The sequence below is a fragment of the Amphibalanus amphitrite genome, unplaced genomic scaffold, assembly GCF_019059575.1.
Source record: "Amphibalanus amphitrite isolate SeventyFive unplaced genomic scaffold, NRLGWU_Aamphi_draft 000703F_arrow, whole genome shotgun sequence".
NCBI lineage: Eukaryota > Metazoa > Arthropoda > Thecostraca > Balanomorpha > Balanidae > Amphibalanus > Amphibalanus amphitrite.
This window is the reverse complement of record NW_024882197.1, coordinates 122,156-143,180: the sequence shown is the minus strand read 5'-3', so window position 1 is coordinate 143,180 and position 21,025 is coordinate 122,156. Positions and strand designations below refer to the sequence as shown.

The following is a 21,025-nucleotide window of genomic DNA, read 5'->3' as shown; positions in this document are numbered from 1 at the left end:
ATTGGCAACAAACAATCAATTAGCATGCATCTTTCCCGGCGGCGCCCCGCTCCCATCGCAAATACCTAATAAATATATGCAATATCCTTTTGTTGCACAAATAGTGCGGAGAAGTGATAGCCGATTTTTCCTTCTCAGTAGTGCCATGTTGTGTAGAATTGAGCAGTTTATTGAACAGCCATCTAGAATCTGCATTGCATTGTGCGCATCAATATGAAAACTTGGTGCGAACTCGAAGATTATTGTTGCCAGGTCAGCAATGCCGAATAGGTAGGTAACCTGAGAAATATTAACGAAAGAGCAAATTGAAATCTGCGACGAGATGTTATTTTGATTTTTCGATTGATTAGTAGCATTGAATAGCCCGTTAAATTTAGTACCAAACATGATTCTAGATTGAATTTAGGTACTATTGCCTTGCTTGTTGGCAAAAGCAATAAATATGCACACATCGCACGCCGCCCTGAACGCACCCATTGCATTAAAATGCAACGTCGGCCGGGCTCGACACTCCTTCAGTTCCACAAAAAGTGCGATGAAGTGATGGCGGATAATTCCTCGAATTTGGTGTCATACTGTGTAGAATTGAACGCTGTATCGAATGCTTGTCTAGAATCGACATTTTATCGTGCACGCCAAAAAAATTGATAAAAGCTTATGTATGACCAGCAGTGCTCGGTCCTCCAAATAAACACAAGTTGGAAAAATTAAATATGCGACGAGTTATCATTCTCATTCCTCAAATAGCCGGTATCATTAAAAAGCCCGTAAAATGTATTCCCGGACACGATTATAGAACCAACGTATTATTCCTTTGTTTATTGGTAAACAAACAATCGAGTAGCATACCTACATCGTTCGTCGCGGGGCCCACTCCTCTCGCGAAACGATGTGACATCCTTCTATTTCACAAATAGTGCGGTGAAGTGATAGCAGAATTATCCTTTTTAGCAGTGCCATATTGTAAAGAATTGATTGCTTTATTAAACAGCTATCTAGAATCTACACAACCTTTTGCTCATCGATATGAAAACTTGGTGCGAACCTCGAAGTTTATGGTTGTTGGGCGAGCAATGCCGAATAGGTAAGCCGGGAAATATTAACGAGTAAGGAAATTGAAATCTGCGACGAGATATTATTCTAATTCTTCGAAAAATTAGCAGCATTGAATAGCCCGTTGAATTTAGAACCCAACATGATTCTAGATTGAGTTCACCATTGCCTTGCTTGTTGGCAAAAGCAATAAATATGCACACATCGCACGCCGCCCTGAACGCACCCAGGGGCGTCGCCACGGATTTTTGAGTGGGGGGGTCGGGTTTCTAGTCTTCACCCGATGGGTAGGGGTGTTTTTTTTTGCCACACTTTCCAGTTTTGTGCGTGCGTATGTGTGTGTGTGTGTGTGCGCGCGCGTGTAACAAATCGGCGCGCAGTGCCGCGAAATTTGGTATAACCTATTAGGTACCTACCTATATCACTTGCGTAAAAATTATCACTGGTCACTGGTCAGGTCGCCATGTCAAGTTCAGTTATACGGCATACCCCTATCAAACTTTCCCCTCTCGCCATTCTTGTAGCTTTTCTCCCATAACTTCGAAATTGGGTACACTGTATACCTAATGTATGGGGTTATACGTGTCAGCAATTCATGATTCTGAGGACTTACATCTATGATCTGGAGGCAGGTCAAATACGTGACCTCATCATTAGAAAATAATGAGAAATTAGAAAAAGCACGAATGCCTCCTGCTTTGAAAAAGTTCGTCAGAAACGCAAAATATCTTTGAAGCCATGACAAATCAGCTCATCATTGCCAGAGACAGGGTGCAACTTATGGCGAGTGATGACTCGAAAGGTCATTAGTGGAAATGTCCATCGATGGCCACCAGCATTTTTTTTTTCTACAACTTTTGACGAAGACGCGGTAGAGCGATGACAGCACCTGGAAGGTGTTCACTGTTCAGCTCAACAACACGGATCCATTCATATGCAGCAGGAGGTCTTTTTTCGATCAGGACATAACGTTGACCTGAGGTCGTTTTAACGTTAATTCTGAATGGTCAAATTTTAACTCATGTGACGCGTCTCAAAGAGATAAACACGGTGGTGACAAGACAACATATGTAAATACCATACAAATTCACGGAATCTAAAGTTATTGCAAAGCAAATGTTTCGGCAGAATCTGTCCAGTTAGCTGTTTGCCTTCTATGGGCAAAACATAGAGCTGAGATGAAATCTGACGCGAAGCTAGCGAAAGAGCGTTGAAAGAGCTATCGAATATGTTTTCTGCTTCACTGTAGCCCTTCTATTGGTGGGTTCCCACTTCCCAGTCGCTAACGTATAACGTATACTAAAGTAACGCTGAGGTATGCTTTCGACCCCTGATCGATCTAGAGGTTTGCGGAAAAAAGAGCATGCTGCCCGTGACGAGAGAAAGCCGATGATACCCATTTACAAGGTTTCGGGTCATCTCAGGACTCAGGTCATCGCCAATAAGTAGGGAAACTCGGGACCTGCTAGAGCTTTGCGAATGTAAGTTGTGATGGTTTTTCGAGGTTCTGATTACGAATGTTATCTTAGTTTTGAACGAAGATGATGACTCCATGCATTTGGGGTAGATCAGGTCAGGTCAGATCGACCAGTACCTAATAGTGGATGACCACCACCGATTGCTTCCTAACATGTTATATGTATCAGCAACACAACTACTTCTTAAATGTTCAGATGGGCGCTAAGTTCAAAATCAGCTCCAAAAACTATCCTATACCTAAATTAAAAGCATGTTATGAAAAAGTGAACCAAGGTCATCTTTATTTGAATCAGGGATATCGATTTATTTGTAAGTAGGTGATTAACTCGAGCGCACCGGAAGTTTCGTTGCAATCGGCTCCTTTTTGCGCGACTTCTTTGCGAAAGCCCGAGACGGTTTCATCTGACTCCCTTTCCCCTACATGTGCACTGTACAGCTAGGTGTGACGGTAGCCATGGGTGGGCACCGATGACCACTGTAGTCCGGGCGCCCAAAAACCCCAATTCACCACGGTAGCCATGGGGCTGAGGCTAGTTTGTAGTTTTGTAGTTAGGTACTGATCCGACGAATCGACTGCGACCATCTTTTTTAACGATCAGACGAACGCTCGGGGCAGTTTTGGCGCGTCCAATCCTTTGAGGGACAAAAAGGCACTAGAATGGTGGCTACTTAAAAATATTGTTGTGCTGGTGTTCCCCGCCCACAGCTAATAGACCTATAGCTAATTGGCTGATTGGCTTTAGGGAGCTCTTGAAGCAATTTTGAATCTGATGTATTTGTTGGTGTTGCTGACGCCCGCTTCACTGACATAAAAACTAAAAAAGCATACTCAGCATCGCAAAAAGTGGGGGGTTCGACACCCCCAGTTTTCAAGAGTGGGGGGGTCACGACCCCCCCGACCCCCCCGTCGGCGACGCCCCTGAACGCACCCATTGCATTAAAATACAACGTCGGCTCGACACTCCTGTTCCACAAAAAGTGCGATGAAGTGATGGCGGATAATTCCTCGAATTTGGTGTCATTCTGTGTAGAATTGAACGCTTTATCGAATGCTTGTCTAGAATCGACATTTTATCGTGCAGGCCAATACAAATTGATAAAAGCTTATATATGGCCAGCAGTGCTCCATGGGCCTCCAAATAAAGACAAGCAGGAAAAATAAAATCTGCGACGAGATATCATTCTCATTCTCAAATAGCCGGTATCATTAATCATTATCGCGCAAGGTTTATGTTGTCAGACGCGCAATGCCGAATAAGTACCGATAAACCTAGCCTGGGAAATATTAACGAGTAAACAAATTGAAATCTGCGACGTCATGCTATTTTAATTCTTCGAATAATTAGTAGCATTGAATAGCCCGTTAAATTTAGTACCAAACATGATTCTAGATTCAATTTACTATTGCCTTGCTTGTTGGCAAAATCAATAAATCTGTACATATCGCACGCCGCCCTGCTACGCTCCCATTGCGTTAGCATGCAACGTCGCCTCGACATTCTTTCTGTTCCACAAAAAGTGCGATGAAGTGATGGCAGATAATCTCTTAAATTTAGTGTCATTCTGTGTAGAATTAAACGCTGTATCGAATGTTAATCTAGAATCGTATGTCATTGGTGTCCGTCTATGCAAAGTTCCACTGCAAACTTGAATTTTCGCTTCGGAGCGGTCGCCGACGGGCCGAGCGTCACGTGACCCCAATCTCAGGAGCCGGTCAAGGTCACATGACCAGAGATCGGTCAGTAGTTCTCAGATTTACCGCTAGAGTAGCGCCACTTGGATCGATGTCCGCCCTTGGACCTTGGACGGTCCAAGGTCAGGATATGGAAGACGTCCATCAATTGAGCAGCAGATTGATATTCGCGAATATCAAACTAAAAATTCGATATTCGGACGGGGAACGCAATAACTCAAGAACCAGTGAACCGATTTTGATGAAAATGCCCTCATTCGATTCCTCGTTCCTTATTGCAGGTTGGCAGTGATTTCCAGGTCACTAGGTCATGACCTTCAAGGTCAAGGTCAAGGTCAAAGGACGGGGAACGCTCTACAGCCTAAAGTTACCGTCCGATTGGCTTGTAAATGGTCTCAATCGATTCCTCGACCCCGATCCAAGCTTGACAGCGATTTCCAGGTCACTAGGTCATGACCTTCAAGGTCAATGTCAAGGTCAAAGGACGGGGAACGCTCTACAGCCTAAAGTTACCGTCCGATTGGCTTGTAAATGGTCTCAATCGATTCCTTGACCCCGATTCCAGGTTGACAGCGATTTCCAGGTCACTAGGTCATGACCTTCAAGGTCAAGGTCAAGGTCAAAGGACGGGGAACGCTCTACAGCCTAAAGTTACCGTCCGATTGGCTTGTAAATGGTCTCAATCGATTCCCCGACCCCGATTCCAGCTTGACAACGATTTCCAAGTCACTAGGTCATGACCTTCAAGGTCAAGGTCAAGGTCAAAGGACGGGGAACGCTCTACAGCCTAAAGTTAATGTCCGATTGGCTTGTAAATGGTCTCAATCGATTCCCCGACCCCGATTCCAGCTTGACAGCGATTTCCAGGTCACTAGGTCATGATCTTCAAGGTCAAGGTCAAAGGACGGGGAACGCTCTACAGCCTTAAGTTACCGTCCGATTGGCTTGTAAATGGTCTCAATCGATTCCTCGACCCCGATTCCAGGTTGACAGCAATTTCCAGGTCACTAACTCATGACCTTCAAGGTCAAGGTCAAAGTCAAAGGACGGGGAACGCTCTACAGCCTAAAGTTACCGTCCGATTGGCTTGTAAATGGTCTCAATCGATTCCTCGACACCGATTACTGGCGGTAAGTGATTTCCAGGTCAATAGGTCATGACTTTCAAGGTCAAGGTCAAGGTTCGCGAATATCAAACTAAAAATTCGATATTCGGACGGGGAACGCAATAACTCAAGAACCAGTGAACCGATTTTGATGAAAAGACCCTCATTCGATTCCTCGTTCCTCATTGCAGGTTGACAGCGATTTCCAGGTCACTAGGTCATGACCTTCAGGGTCAAGGTCAAGGTCAAAGGACGGGGAACGCTCTACAGCCAAAAGTTACCGTTCGATTGGCTTGTAAATGGTCTCAATTGATTCCCAGACCCCGATTCCAGCTTGACAGCGATTTCCAGGTCACTAGGTCATGACCTTCAAGGTCAAGGTCAAGGTCAAAGGACGGGGAACGCTCTACAGCCTTAAGTTACCGTCCGATTGACTTGTAAATGGTCTCAATCGATTCCTCGACCCCGATTCCAGCTTGACAGCGATTTCCAGGTCACTAGTTCATGACCTTCAAGGTCAAGGTCAAGGTCAAAGGACGGGGAACGCTCCACAGCCTAAAGTTACCGTCTGATTGGCTTGTAAATGGTCTCAATCGATTCCCCGACCCCGATTCCAGCTTGAGAGCGATTTTCAGGTCACTAGGTCATGACCTTCAAGGTCAAGATCAAGGTCAAAGGACGGGGAACGCTCTACAGCCTAAACTTGCCGTCCGATTGGCTTGTAAATGGTCTCAATCGATTCCTCGACCCCGATTCCAAGTTGACAGCGATTTCCAGGTCACTAGGTCATGACCTTCAAGGTCAAGGTCAAGGTCAAAGGACGGGGAACGCTCTACAGCCTAAAGTTACCGTCCGATTGGCTTGTAAATGGTCTCAATCGATTCCTCGACCCCGATTACAGGGGGACAGCGATTTCCAAGTCACTAAGTCATGACCTTCAAGGTCAAGGTCAAGGTCAAATGACGGGGAACGCTCTACAGCCTAAAGTTACCGTTACCAATAAAGTTGAAGTTACCAATCGGACGGTAGCTTTAGGCTGTAGGAGCGTTCCCCGTCCTTTGACCTTGACCTTGACCTTGAAGGTCATGACCTAGTGACCTGAAAATCGCTGTCTACCTGGAATCGGGGTCGAGGAATCGATTGAGTTCATTTACAAGCCAATCGGACGGTAACTTAAGGCTGTAGAGCGTTCCCCGTCCTGTGACCTTGACCTTGACCTTGAAGGTCATGACCTAGTGACCTGGATATCGCTGTCAACCTGGACTCGGGGTCGAGGAATCGATTGAGACCATTTACAAGTCGATCGGACGGTAACTTAAGGCTGTAGAGCGTTCCCCGTCCTTTGACCTTGACCTTGACCTTGAAGGTCATGACCTAGTGACCTGGAAATCGCAGTCAAGCTGGAATCGGGGTCGGGGAATCGATTGAGACCATTTACAAGCCAATCGGACGGTAACTTTAGGCTGTAGAGCGTTCCCCGTCCTTTGACCTTGACCTTGACCTTGAAGGTCATGACCTAGTGACCTGGAACTCACTGTCAACCTGGAATCGGGGTCGAGGAATCGATTGAGACCATTTACAAGCCAATCGGACGGTAACTTTAGGCTGTAGAGCGTTCCCCGTCCTTTGACCTTGATCTTGACCTTGAAGGTCATGACCTAGTGACCTGGAAATCGCTGTCAAGCTGGACTCGGGGTCGAGGAATCGATTGAGACCATTTACAAGCCAATCGGACGGTAACTTAAGGCTGTAGAGCGTTCCCCGTCCTTTGACCTTGACCTTGACCTTGAAGGTCATGACCTAGTGACCTGGAAATCGCTGTCAAGCTGGGATCGGGGTCGAGGAATCGATTGAGACCATTTACAAGCCAATCGGACGGTAACTTAAGGCTGTAGAGCGTTCCCCGTCCTTTGACCTTGACCTTGACCTTGAAGGTCATGACCTAGTGACCTGGAAATCGCTGTCAACCTGTAATTGGGGTCGAGGAATCGATTGAGACCATTTACAAGCCAATCGGACGGTAACTTTAGGCTGTAGAGCGTTCCCCGTCCTTTGACCTTGACCTTGACCTTGAAGGTCATGACCTAGTGACCTGGAAATCGCTGTCAAGCTGGAATCGGGGTCGGGGAATCGATTGAGATCATTTACAAGCCAATCGGTCGGTAACTTTAGGCTGTAGAGCGTTCCCCGTCCTTTGACCTTGACCTTGACCTTGAAGGTCATGACCTAGTGACCTGGAAATCGCTGTCAAGCTGGAATCGGGGTCGGGGAATCGATTGAGATCATTTACAAGCCAATCGGACATTAACTTTAGGCTGTAGAGCGTTCCCCGTCCTTTGACCTTGACCTTGACCTTGAAGGTCATGACCTAGTGACCTGGAAATCGCTGCCAACCTGTAATCGGGGTCGAGGAATCGATTGAGACCATTTACAAGCCAATCGGACGGTAACTTTAGGCTGTAGAGCGTTCCCCGTCCTTTGACCTTGACCTTGACCTTGAAGGTCATGACCTAGTGACCTGGAAATCGCTGTCAAGCTGGAATCGGGGTCGGGGAATCGATTGAGACCATTTACAAGCCAATCGGACGGTAACTTTAGGCTGTAGAGCGTTCCCCGTCCTTTGACCTTGACCTTGACCTTGAAGGTCATGACCTAGTGACCTGGAAATCGCTGTCAACCTGGAATCGGGGTCGAGGAATCGATTGAGACCATTTACAAGCCAATCGGACGGTAACTTAAGGCTGTAGAGCGTTCCCCGTCCTTTGACCTTGACCTTGACCTTGAAGGTCATGACCTAGTGACCTGGAAATCGCTGTCAACCTGCAATGAGGAACGAGGAATCGAATGAGGGTCTTTTCATCAAAATCGGTTCACTGGTTCTTGAGTTATTGCGTTCCCCGTCCGAATATCAAATTTTTAGTTTGATATTCGCGAACCTTGACCTTGACCTTGAAAGTCATGACCTATTGACCTGGAAATCGCTGTCAACCTGTAATCGGGGTCGAGGAATCGATTGAGACCATTTACAAGCCAATCGGACGGTAACTTTAGGCTGTAGAGCGTTCCCCGTCCTTTGACCTTGACCTTGACCTTGAAGGTCATGACCTAGTGACCTGGAAATCGCTGTCAAGCTGGAATCGGGGTCGGGGAATCGATTGAGATCATTTACAAGCCAATCGGTCGGTAACTTTAGGCTGTAGAGCGTTCCCCGACCTTTGACCTTGACCTTGACCTTGAAGGTCATGACCTAGTGACCTGGAAATCGCTGCCAACCTGTAATCGGGGTCGAGGAATCGATTGAGACCATTTACAAGCCAATCGGACGGTAACTTTAGGCTGTAGAGCGTTCCCCGTCCTTTGACCTTGACCTTGACCTTGAAGGTCATGACCTAGTGACCTGGAAATCGCTGTCAAGCTGGGATCGGGGTCGAGGAATCGATTGAGACCATTTACAAGCCAATCGGACGGTAACTTAAGGCTGTAGAGCGTTCCCCGTCCTTTGACCTTGACCTTGACCTTGAAGGTCATGACCTAGTGACCTGGAAATCGCTGTCAATCGGGAATCGGGGTCGAGGAATCGATTGAGACCATTTACAAGCCAATCGGACGGTAACTTTAGGCTGTAGAGCGTTCCCCGTCCTTTGACCTTGACCTTGACCTTAAAGGTCATGACCTAGTGACCTGGAAATCGCTGTCAACCTGGAATCGGGGTCGAGGAATCGATTGAGACCATTTACAAGCCAATCGGACGGTAACTTTAGGCTGTAGAGCGTTCCCCGTCCTTTGACCTTGACCTTGACCTTGAAGGTCATGACCTAGTGACCTGGAAATCGCTGTCAAGCTGGAATCGTGGTCGGGGAATCGATTGAGACCATTTACAAGCCAATCGGACGGTAACTTTAGGCTGTAGAGCGTTCCCCGTCCTTTGACCTTGACCTTGAAGGTCATGACCTAGTGACCTGGAAATCGCTGTCAACCTGCAATAAGGAACGAGGAATCGAATGAGGGCATTTTCATCAAAATCGGTTCACTGGTTCTTGAGTTATTGCGTTCCCCGTCCGAATATCGAATTTTTAGTTTGATATTCGCGAATATCAATCTGCTGCTCAATTGATGGACGTATGGAAGCATTTTACTTTGGCAGCTTGGAAGTCGTGACGCACATGTGACAAATCTTGTTTTGCTTGCTTTGCCCATGGATCACTGGATCACTGAACTCTATAATGGATGAAGTATTGGCGTATTCGTTTCTAATCCATGTTTTGCCCTTGGGGGTTTTCTACTTGTTTTTTTTTTTTTGCGGTGGCATACGAATAACTGCAGATCTGTGCGATCTGTGTAAGTGTGTATGTACCATTTTTCGTCCCCTATTATGCAGCATCTTAAAGGGACCCTCCCACCTTCAACTAAGTTTATGAATTGGCATGAAAGTGATGTCGCTCGGTTCAGAAAGAGCGAAAACGAATATCTACAAAATTTCACCGAAAAATATTCACTGGTTTTCAAGATATTAGACTTTTACTTTTATTTACATTTTTGGGATCTCCGCTGTTTCTAGCGACTTTATTTTAGAAGTGCGGCGTTTGCGGCAGATGTTGCGCGCAAATAGCATATACCACCGCGTGCTACAAAACGTTTTAGTCAAACATTTCAAAATCGTTAGATTTCTGCGCTGACGTCACACATTCAGAGGGGTATTCCTAAGCATTAGCCCCTCTGAATCAAAATGCTGCAATTTTGAAATTCAATATTTCCGATTTAAGGCATTTCTCGATGTTGTGAGTGCCGAAACCGGTAATTGTGAGCCAGGGACCCCATTTTGGCTATCTCAACTCAAATCTAATGTTAAGGTGGGAGGGTCCCTTTAAAAAGTGTCAGGAAAGAGGTAAAAAATACAAAAATCCTAGATAGGCTCCTGTGATTTTCCAAGAATTTTCACCGTAACAGTAACAGCCAACAGGTGAGTCGAGACTCGAGTGTCAACCATAAATAGGCAATCCCAATACCACCCGCTCCTTGCACAAGCACTAAGAAGACTAACAGAATGAAAATTATCAGAATATAATCATATCAATATGAGATGACAATTGTTTCGTGATCGTGACAATGTGTGGCTCGTGATGTGGCTCCTCTTTTCGTATAATTTGGGGCAGCTATCAAATTTTTTGGAGGTAAATGACCTTTTTCACAATTTTCTATGTTCCTGAACATATTGGCGCTTAGTTTTTATCCAATTTGAGTTGGGTGTGCTATAGATTATTTTCACCTTTGCAACAGTTTCAGTTTGCTGGGGGTCAGACTCAGTAGACAGTAACTATATCAATGTCAGCATTGGAGCTGGCCATCCTCAGGCCATACATGACCATGCACTGAATAAGCGAGTGTAAATAATGTATATTGACTAGAAGTTGCCACACTTTTTGACATCTTTGTTGGTTACAGGATGGAGCTGTTGAGGAAGTGCGGGTCTGCGGCCAACCTGGCCGCCGACTCCCTGCTGCTGGTCGGTGATGTTGTGGTGAACCCCGGTCCCCGTCTTCAAGGGCACATCGCCGCAGAGGAGGTTTGTGACGCCATCTGCTGTCTGGTTGATGAACCATTTCTTTCGGCTCTGACGGAGGTCAGGACAGCCTCTGCCTTCGCTAGATGCCCTCACTGCCAGCCCCGTCAGCCCCTGCGACTTGTTACCTGCAACAGATCGGGGAGCAGTGCTGAGGGGCTTGATGACGGTATCATCGGTAAAGGGGGCACGTCGGACTGCGATATCATGTTTGAATTTTGAATTAAAATGAAATCGGACTTACTCCACAAGAGTTCGTTGGGTCGGAGCTTTCGAATTGTATTACAATTCTTCGTCAGCGAGAGTCGTATCGGATGTTAAGATCGAATCGAAGGTACAGTGCGGATCGAACAAAATATGGGTCGGACAGGAGGGTCTCTGAGGCAACTAGTTGGTCTTGAAATAAACATACAAACACTGGGAAAACACGTGAATAATAACAGGATGCACACTTACTAGAAAAAGCCTGTAAAATGGGTATAAAACACACTAGTAAAATATCTAATACAAAAATATAGGCAGGTAGGTAAAAATACAGTTAATGACATGTAAAAAATTGCATAGATTAGGTGCAAACAGTACCTAAAGCAGAGATAAAGCTTTACAAAAACACGAATAGTAAACTAGACTAAGATATAAAATATCAAAATGATAAATTCTATAAATGAACTTTTTAACGGCAGAAACGGCGAATAATGGGAAGCCACCTGTCTTGCAGCAGGGCACCAGAGTTGCGGTTCACATTCGCGTCATTGGGTGACACTAGGACGGCTTCCCGCCGTCCCACGGTACGAATGTAGGCCGATTCGAGAAGGAGTCTCATCTGGTGGTGGCAGGCACGGTTCAGGATTTTGGCGTCGTCGAAGGCCGGCGTGCAGTCCCGGTGCGTGCTGAACGCTGAAGCGTTGGCTCTGGAGCGGACCGAGCCAGCCCAGCTCTCTCGGTGCTCGCGGACTCTGGTTCCAAGTTCTCGGTCCGTTTCTCCGATGTAGACGACCGGGTCACCTGGTGCCCTGCTGCAAGACAGGTGGCTTCCCATTATTCGCCGTTTCTGCCGTTAAAAAGTTCATTTATAGAATTTATCATTTTGATATTTTACATCTTAGTCTAGTTTACTATTCGTGTTTTTGTAAAGCTTTATCTCTGCTTTAGGTACTGTTTGCACCTAATCTATGCAATTTTTTACATGTCATTAACTGTATTTTTACCTACCTGCCTATATTTTTGTATTAGATATTTTACTAGTGTGTTTTATACCCATTTTACAGGCTTTTTCTAGTAAGTGTGCATCCTGTTATTATTCACGTGTTTTCCCAGTGTTTGTATGTTTATTTCAAGACCAACTAGTTGCCTCAGAGACCCTCCTGTCCGACCCATATTTTGTTCGATCCGCACTGTACCTTCGATTCGATCTTAACATCCGATACGACTCTCGCTGACGAAGAATTGTAATACAATTCGAAAGCTCCGACCCAACGAACTCTTGTGGAGTAAGTCCGATTTCATTTTAATTCACAATTCATCTCCACATCATGTCTTTAAATGTTTGAATTTGACGGCCCCTTCAGTTGGACAACGGCGGGGACGAAGCCGGACGACATTATGCCGCAGTCTGCGCCACAGCTTTGGGCCCGTCCCACCAGCAACACCGGCTTCGTGACGCTGCACTGGGTCAGGACGAGCCAGTGCAGTCACGCTGAGCTGCTGGAGGCGCTGCCGGCCGACTCGGTCCGCCAGCTTATGCTTGAGTTTTGCCGGGTGATGAAACCCGGTGAGATCACCCCCACCGGCCCTGCGGTCAACGTCAGGCGGCCAGATGATCCTTCAGACGGCGGCCGAGACTACGTATTTTGCCTGCATGTACGCGGCTGGTGGCCCTACCCGAAATGGTCCGACCATCACCATTTGGAGTCCCATTTTCCGCCGGCGGCGGCGCGGGACGACATCCCTCGGTTCGGCGTACATCTGGTGCCGACCGGCTGGCCGGGCAGCGAAACTGAATCTATAGAATTTCGCGTCTCGCTGTCCCGGGCAGAAGCGATCGCCGTCCGTCACCTCCAATCTGGGCTGCGAGCTGCCATCACCACAGTTAAGGCAATGAAAAAGATGCTGAACGAAATGATGGGAAAATTGTCGAAAGAGAGCAGGGTAGCCACCGACGGCCTGAAGTCGTACTTCCTCAAGACGGCGGGGCTCTGGCTAGCTCAGGACACGCCTGGTGGACCGTGGTCGAGCGTCACCGAGAGCGTCCATCTCATCTTGGGCTGGCTGGAGCAACGATTCACCGACGGCTGGCTGCCCTGTTACTTCCATCCGGGCATTAATGTGGTGGGGGAACTGACCCAAGCTCAACGGCAGGCCATCATCGGCTCCCTCAGACTGATGAGGGAGCATTCCACACCGCTCATGATGGCCAGCTGTGAGAAACGGTGGGGCCCCACCTTAGACATACTGCTGGAGGGCGGGACCGAGCCGCTCTCAGAGCGCCAGCTGCGGCTCCGTCTGGGACGGACGCTCGTCCGGCTAGCAGTGTACGACGCTATCAGGTTCCGCTCCACGGCTCCCTGCTGGGAGAGCTGGTGGAAGTGGACCATTCCCAGCCTGGCTCGTGCGGCGCCCCACCTGCTGCAGTGGTTCCGCTACATGACATCAGGGACACACCGCCAACAGTGCCTTCTGCTCATGGCGTGGAGCGTAGTCGACCCGGCGGACCTGGTGGGCGGATCACCGATTACGTCACCGGTCGGCGACGTGGTCACGTTGGACGTATAGCCACTGACGGAGCTGCTCACCAGTTCGGACCTGCAGTACCTGCTGGGTGGCCCGGCCGCGGTGGCCGCCTGGTGGGGTCGGCAGCTGCGGCGGCCGCCGGCGGAGCGGCCGGCCGGCCTGACTGCCGAGCTGGACACGCCGCGGGGTCGGGCCGAGTTGCTGCTGCGGCCCGAGCTGCTTCTACGCGCCGCCAGTGAGGCCGTACCGGCGAAATTGGACTGGTGGCGAGTGGTGGACCGGAAGGAGAAAGAGCACTGGGCGTGGAACTTCCGCCCACCGCCCACCTACCAGTGGTGCCGGGAGATGTTGGAGCAGCACCTCAGCTGTGACCTGGAGTACAACCTCAGTGAAGAGATACCAGAGATGGACGGCCCGACGGTGGTCGCCACAGCTGACCTCTGGCGCCGACGGACGCAGCAGCTGCTGACCGGTGACCGGCTGCGCACAGCCTACGATGCTGTTGTCAGCCAGTGGCCGGACCGGTGGCGGCTGCTGCCCTACTACCTGAAGGTGGACGAGACCGACACACGAGGTAAGACTAGGGCGTGCTCGCTCACACATACATAGACTCATTAACACAGACTCGTGAACTAAAAGAGGTAGGTGCAGAAAAGCAGCAGATGGCTCATCGAAAGACTTCCGTAGCATATCGATACAGTAGAGATTAAACCAACCATTTTTCCTACAGAGGTTGATGGAAATTAAAAATTGGCAATTCTGCAGGGCTGAAATTCACAATGAATATCCGCTGGGCTCTTGAAATTGTCTGTTGTCAATTGCAAGCTTCCTATTGACAAAAAAAAACTTCCTGCGATCTCACCGATCTTTCGGGTGACCCATCTGGGCACCAGTACGGCTAAACAAATGTTGAGAACTAGCGTCTTCTTTCAGTTCCGCCATCACCAACGTCCTCAGCATGACCATGGCCATCACTAGCAGTGGCAGCATCAGCAGCAACGGCCAGGGATTGCCACCAGCAGCATCCGTGAGTATCTCATCAGTAAAATATGAGTGCCTAAATGGACGGATTCTTCTCATCATAATTCCAAGAAAACTTGCTTGTTTGATCACTTTGTTTTATACCGTCAATTATAACGTCAAACCATCCTGCAAATATCAACTTCGATGGCTGCTGTGGGGTGTTTTATAGGCTTTGTCATGTATGGTGTCTGCGTTGTTGGAGAATCGATGTCTATGCGTATCACGATAACTATCAACTCTCGCTGGACCTATTGGTTTTCTACATACGCGCACCGGCCGGGGGGGGGGGGGGGTGGTTGGGTGGGTACAACCCCCTTTGCTGTTTCGCCCCTGATAGAGCTAGAGCGTCGCGAAAAAAGCGAGCGTGTGCGCCGTTACGTTACGCAGCGATTGGTACCCGATTTTAAGGTCTTATGTCAACCGGTGACCTCTGAGGTCAGTTCAAGTGGCCCAAGGTACGGGCTCGGTTTTTGGCAAATAACCTCACAAAAAACGGCCGCAGAGCCGCGATTTTGGCATAATCGTGTTCGTCTTACTCAGGCGCGTTGAATGGTATAGGTACTTTTTGTTTAGGTGAGCTCAACCTGAGGTGTTGACCTCGGGTCACGGTCAGGTCAGAGCCCCCCAGGTCACAAAGTTGGTCGGAGGAGGTCATGTTGCATATCTTTCGATTCGGTAGGTCTTCCCGAGTCCATTGGCGGCTTTCTCGGCTCGCTAGCTCAATTTGATCAGGAGTTATTGACGAAAAACTTATGACCCCAGTGACGTCATAAATGACGTCACGCAAGGTCAACAATACAAAAGTGAAGATTTGAAACTTGCAGGGAGTTCTTGAAATCACGATTTCGTGTGGTTGAGATGGTTGAGATAGTGTGAGATCGTTCCCGGCGCCAAAATAGCAGTTTTTCATTTTTCCCCATTGACTTATAATGGTGAGGTCACGTGACCGATCTGACCTCATGTGACTATTATAAAATAATCCGAGATATAGAAGTTGTGAGACCTCTGGAGGATACTAGGTCCTGTAAGTTTCATCCCCTGTGAAAGCTCCTCTGGCACTGAAAGCGTGTTGAAGTTGCGACATCTGAGCACCTTGCAGAGGTTCACTTATGACGTCATAGGTCAGTGACCTGACCTGACCCGAAAATCCGGTTGTTGTCAAAAGATCCGGCTTGAATCAAGGGTCAGGTATGCCAAGTTTCAGCTCTATCGCCAGCGTGTTCGGAGCTATCGCGAAAAAACCTATTGGGGGGAGGGGGGGGGGGGGAGAACCCGCTCCCCCTCGGCCGGCGAGGGTTAAATTGGACAGGTGCGAAATATCATTCCTCATCTTTATGAGTGTCATCTCTTCTTCCGTCTCCTTTCAGATGCTCCCACAGCCGTGGCAGCACGACCAGTGCCACGTCAGGACTATGATAATAACAACCATGCGTGGGTTACGTCCACGGCATCAGCTTACTGATGCCGTAAGACTGTCCTGTGCCAATTGCGTGGTTCTCTGTCTCGTTTGTTCCAGTTTTTCTCTCTTTCTCTAAAACACTATTTAGAAACACTACTTAGGCTTATTCCGGATAATTGTGTCTGAAACTTGGAATCGCATGACGTCAATCGAAAATCAGTTAAAATAAATAGGTAGGTACCTTTGTCATTTGCTGCGCTGGCAGGTTGACGGAGGCGAGTGTGCGCTGTGGTGCAGATGAGCCGTCGGCCGCCGGTGATTGATCTGTCGCACACTCGCCCGTCTGAGGGTGAGATCGCTGGACTTTCTTAAAGTGGTAGGTTTTCAGGAGATCTTTTTATTACGCATACTTGTGACGTCAACTTTGTAATTCTGCTCGAAATGAGGCAATTTGTTTGCAACATTTTTCAACTACTTCGTTAAACATTTTCAAATTAATTGGTAATCATAACATTTTTTTAACATCCGTTTACAGCTGACTAATCGAGATACGTAAGCGTTAATTGAGACAGGTAAGCGGCGGCGGCGCGAATGACCCAGCGACAATCACATCGCTAGCCCTGGCTCTGTGACGTTTCAGCTAACGCTCGCCTGTTTTACAGGGTATCCTGATTTGGATTGCTACCTGTCCATGCGCACATACCTCGCCTGTGCCTTCGCCAAAACGAATGTGGTGGCCTGAGACATCACCCTTGGGCACCCGAGTGATGCTTTAGGTACAGTGACTGAGTATTCGTTGCCAGAGTGTAGTGCTGTCGTGCTGTAGTGCTGTACTGCTGAGCTTGTAGTGTTGTAGTAAGCAGCTCTATAGTGATGAATTGCTGTAGTTTGTAGTGCTGTAGTGCCGTAGATTGTTATGTACTATAGTACAGTAGTTTGTAGTGCTGTGGTGCTACTGCCGGGTCGGCGGTGGTGGAGCGTTACAGCAAAGTTTGATCGGCAACCGTCATTAGAAGTGATGGACGATGCTGGCTCTGGGAGCGCAATGTTTTGTGTGTGTGTGTGCGATGGTTCAATAGTGTGGGTGTTTTTAAACATTGGCGACCGTAGTGGGAAGCATGTACCACGATAATCTGATTAGAATCTGATTAGTTGAGCCTTTAATCTAATCTTTAAGGGCGAAAGCGCGTATCCGCGTCAGGGAAGTGTTTAACCACGGCGTGGAATGTACGCTCCTCACAGCATGTAGTGGTTGGTTGCCAACACAATAATTGATCAATATTCATGAATGCATCTACAAGCTGCTTCAACAAATTTTGCCGAAGTGCTCACACGGAACCCCTTCTTATTTTGCATTGAGTCATTTTACTGGAGTACCTGTGTCATCCAAAGATGCCACTCCCAAAACACATCGCCTGACCAACCACTTACTGCTGCGACTGCGAGGGCTGTACCAGGGGCTCGGCGTCTGCTCGCGGAGGGTGTGTTCTATCTATTCTATCCCGAATTCTATTCACGCTGCTGGCCTCTGGCTTGCTCGAGTTAGGTTTCGACCAGGCAAAGATGCTTGGCATAAGGCCCACCCCTTAGTCAGGATAGGATCAACGGATGGAGGTTTGGTTGAATTGTGCTGCATTGGGACATTGTTATATAGCTCTGATGTTTGAGGGACAGATGAACTTCTTGTTAATCCCGTTCAGTATTCGCGCGCAAATGGTGACGTTTTGTACTAGGACGTTCAATAAGTAAGGTAAAATGTGCTATAGCTCATTAACCATAACAAGTTAAACAAAATAAAATATGTCATCTGAATCTACGAAAAATTTGCTACCCAACGTATCCAACCGTTTTTAGGAGTTTGAAAAGTTGTCCGAACACGGTCGGTATGAAAACATTGATGCAGCACCGTTCCGTTTGGGAAGTGCCGTTTTGTCAGGTGGGCCTCGAATGCATCCCGAAACCGGCGTCGGCAGCAAATTGTACCCTGATGACGTAATATGGCCATTAACAATGCTTAGTGGTGGGCAGTGGGTAGTGATACGGCAGTGTAAGAGACTACGGCAGGCATACCTATGCTTGCAGGACCCTCTGGATCTGGCACAATCCGTGAGGTCAGGGAGGTGATGATGGAGACCCAAAGCATCTGCGTGACTGTCGACTGACTTCATTTACGGAGTGTGTTATGTCGAATCGGCTGCAGGCATCATCAGATACGTTAAATATTTTCAAGGTCTACCTGAGATGGATACCAAAAGAGTTCATTCAAAAACATAAGTATTCCCGACTAGGCATCAGTGCGGGGGTGGCTTTGCTCTGTCAGTACAGGAATGCTGGAGTATAGCCCTGATCTGGCGCCGTCCAACTTCAATCTGTTCGGATCGCCGGAAGCATTCTGTTTCTGGGAATAACTTTCTTACGGATGAGGCAATCAAGAGAATAAAAACACATGGTAAAGAAAAACATCAATAAGGAGTTTTCCGAGCGGGTTCTCAGTGCCTGGTGAAGTGCTGAGATAAGCACGTGCGCCTGAACGGTGATTGGAAGTAGTTGCGAGTTCTGAAGGCTGGGGTGGTTGACCGACGAGACCTGCTACCAAATGCTTATAGCCATTTTGTAGACAAAATTTCAGTTAACATTTGTTGCAAGTTTCATGTCGTTACACCAAAGGTGGACTGAAATAAATGCGATTTTACCTTACTTATTGAACGACCTAGTAGCATGCAGTTTATGAAGGAAAGAATGAATCAGCTTCTTGATGATGAGCTTGATCGGAGGAGGAGGACGAAGGTTGATCGCAGTTTAGTTCAATCGGTACATTAGTTGAGTATCACTCGGACTACGAGTATGGTTTGGGCCTAACTCAACGCCCACCGGCACGCTACCAACCGCGTGTGCCATAAAATAGTGGAGTTGTTCACCAAAACCACGATGCATAGTTAGCACAATTTGTTTAGATGACACGACAGTGGCCCGTAGGGCAGACGAGATAACGGTCTTAGAGACGTCCCGGCCAACCAGTGTCACGTTAAGATTAGGAGGAGGTACCTAGCGATGGACTTACAAGACCAGCCCGAGTTCCCCCCCCCGGCCCCCCTCTCACGAGAGTAGTACGCCATATCCTAGGTCACACCGTGACAGGCAAGTAATAACCAGATACCGCGTGGAGGAAGTGCTGAATAAGCTTGCAACGTCGGACATGAAGGGGAAGGGACAGGATTCGCCAGCGTCGGTCAGAATGCTCTAATAAATGCCAGACTTTATAATACCAACTCGTATATCTTTCAGCGAGACGACGCGTTAGCTCATCGCGCCGCGAGCACTAAGCAGTCAGCAGTGGTGCCCGGCTAATCAAAGTTAAGGCCAGTCAAAACAAATTCAATGAACGTCAAATCAAGGCTTTAGTAGTTCCTTGCCCTTCTCTTCAATCACGCCCTTATCCTAAGAATGTCTCAGATGTAGTAATAAGTTTGTATACAAAACGGCACATTTATAAAATGAAACTGGGGAATTTCACAATCTCCATTCCAAAGTAGGTATGCCCATGTTTTCTTTAATAAACCGTCACCGCTCAGGACAGGTCACCGAGCCACGCCAATGGTCCCTCAGGCCGCCACTGGTACACTCGGGGGCAGATTGATGTTCCACCACTCCCTACCCATCGGGCTCCTATGGCTCAGCACTGGCTGCTGCCAGTGTTGCCTGCCGTCAGCACTGCTCAGCACTGCCTGCCAGTGCCAGTGCTGCCACTGGCAGCAGCCAGTGCTGAGCCATGGGAGCCCGATAGGTAGGCAGTGGTGGAACATCAATCTACCAAGTGTATAAAATAATCTAAAGGGATTTCTGCCTGATTTAATCACTGATGATGTTAGGGTTCCTGAGGACTGTCAAAGGCCGACCAAAGTATGTATGTATTTCGTACATTTAATCTATCAGGATTACCAAGTACATAAAATAATTTAAATGGATTTCTGTCTGATTTTCTCAGTTCATTATCTGTTTCATCCACACCCTTCTAAACGCCTTATGACCCATTTTGTCTCCATAGCATGTCAAGAGTTGATTGGATCTAGATTATTTATCATATCATCAACAAAATTACTCTTTAATGGCACATAGCCAAGGAAGTGGAATGCATTGATCTTGCATAAATTAATAATGAACCACCGCAGCTGTGTTGGTGGGTTTAGTGTTAGTAGACTCGATCATAGACAAGACAAGATATCTTTTGGGATGCAGGTTTCGTAATAGTAGATACCCTCAAATATCACTCTGCTGGGTATGTACTTACATACGCGACATACCTGCGAGTAAAACCTGCTTTCGATGGCCTGTCAGGTGTTGAAGGGGCAGTAGAACGCAGCGGATTTGACGGAGGCCGTCAGTCCACTCATCGCTGGGACCGGGACGTAGTTAGGTACTTCTAGTTCTTTTCCAGTACAATATGCGAATAGTCAGACGGCTTCTTTTTCGGTGAAGACTTTGTAGATGATGTTCCAGTTCTATTAGGTTGGTTGAGGTCATGAAGGCATTTCAAACAGGTTCACATTAAAGGTTCCAGTTGGACAATGCATGAATGAAATAATTAACATTCTGTTCCCTTTGCCTTGGCTTCACTTCGAGGGAGATGGTTTGCTTCATTTGTCGTGGACTGGAAGGTATCAGGTAGTAGGTGTTCGATTCGCCCCGGCTCCCGGTCCACACACTAGCTCTCGTGTCGGTCAACTGTATTGGCTGAGGAGGGGACGACCGGTCAGCCCCGGTGGCCGGCCGTGCCTCGGGCGATTAGAGTGGCCGAAATCAAACCCACAAGTCCGCACATAACACCTCCCCCCAGATAACTACCCCATCACCTCCCCCGCAAGACGTAAACACAGAGGTACAAAGTGAGTAACGTCTAACGACATAGCAGGCACATAACGCCATTAACAGAAACAAAAAAACAAAAAAACTTCCAGAGGCGGAGGACGATGTCTCCCGGCACCA

At 47.8% G+C, this 21,025-nt stretch overlaps 1 protein-coding gene across 6 annotated transcripts in view; it reads left to right on the top strand.

The window, feature by feature from the left end:
• The first annotated feature begins 10,053 nt into the window (after nt 1-10,053).
• LOC122364852 overlaps nt 10,054-21,025 on the top strand; it is a 47,868-nt gene continuing 36,896 nt past the window's right edge. For 2 of the 6 annotated variants that reach the window (XM_043335624.1, XM_043335628.1), the window contains exons 1-6: nt 10,181-10,290; nt 10,773-10,893; nt 12,459-14,194; nt 14,554-14,647; nt 16,308-16,418; nt 16,705-16,818. The gene's annotated coding sequence lies outside the window, so the exon portion shown is untranslated. Of the gene's footprint in view, nt 10,291-10,772; nt 10,894-12,458; nt 14,195-14,553; nt 14,648-16,010; nt 16,419-16,704; nt 16,819-21,025 lie in introns of all 6 variants that reach the window. The other 4 variants (XM_043335625.1, XM_043335629.1, XM_043335626.1 and 1 more) reach the window with 4 other exon arrangements.